This window comes from Triticum aestivum, chromosome 6B (assembly GCF_018294505.1).
Source record: "Triticum aestivum cultivar Chinese Spring chromosome 6B, IWGSC CS RefSeq v2.1, whole genome shotgun sequence".
Classification (NCBI taxonomy): Eukaryota; Viridiplantae; Streptophyta; class Magnoliopsida; order Poales; family Poaceae; genus Triticum; species Triticum aestivum.
In genome coordinates, this window is record NC_057810.1 from 67759255 (window position 1) to 67760539 (window position 1285).

Here is a 1285-nt window from a genome sequence, read left to right on the forward strand (position 1 = left end):
AGGAGGAGATGGAGTGGAGGAGAGGTGGAGTGGAGGAGGTGCGCCCAGCCATATATACGACATAGTAATGGCGCACCGTGGGTAGGTGCGCCATTACTAATTTTTTTTTATTTTTTTGACTTATTTTGAATTTTGAAGGCGGGAAGATACTAATGGCGCACCATGGGCCGGTGCGCCATTAGTAACTTTTTATTTTATTTTTTTGACTTATTTTGAATTTTGAAGGCGGGAAGATACTAATGGCGCACCATGGCCGGTGCGCCATTAGTAACTTTTTTTTGACTTATTTTGAATTTTGAAGGCGGGAAGATACTAATGGCGCATCATGGGCAGGTGCGCCATTAGTAACTTTATTTTTTTATTTTTTTGACTTATTTTAAATTTTGAAGGCGGGAAGATACTAATGGCGCACCATGAGCAGGTGCGCCATTAGTGAGTTTGAATTTTTTTGAATTTTTTTGCCTCTCCAGATCTTAAAAGCCCCGTATCTTTTTTTCTGTTAGGTTTTTGAGGATTTTGAAAATGTTTAACGGGGTTCCCCCAGTTAAATTCGGATGTAACTTTTCGAGTAGATGATTTTTCATATAAAAAAGTTTTTCATCCGAGTTAGTATGCAAAAGTTATGCCCATTTTTACAAATTCTCGAGAGATTTTGCAAATGAAGTCGAAATTCATATTTGCAAATTTTCCCAACAACTAGACCACATATCACATGGGAAACTTATTTTCTTTTATTTTTTTGACATTTTCATCATTTTCTTTTATTCTTTTAAAACTGAAAAGGCGATCCACCAGGGGGGGGTGCATTCGGTGGAAGTGGTGGCCAAGTTACTAATGGCGCACCGTGGCATGGTGTGCCATTACTAGTTCAACTAGTAATAGCGCACCACTCCCACGGTGCGCCATTAGTAGTTTTGACAAAAAAAATTAATTTTTTTTTACTAATGGCGCACCCGCGATGTGGTGCACCATTAGTATTTGGACACTAATGGCGTACCAACACATGGTGCGCCATTAGTATATAGTAATGGCGCACCACATGTCTGGTGTGCCATTAGTGTCAATTCCATCTATAGCCCTTTTCCTAGTAGTGCTAGGCTCATCTTCAATGCTTCAGGCCACTCAGTGTCCATCCATTCCACATAGGTGCATTTAGGTACTTCCTATCATCCAAAGAAACATTCAGTTATCTGCAAATCTTCAGATAAAAGCCACTGTCACTGTAAAATGATGATAAAATGGCACTATTATCTGGATTTTTACAAACCTTCTGTGCACAAGTCAG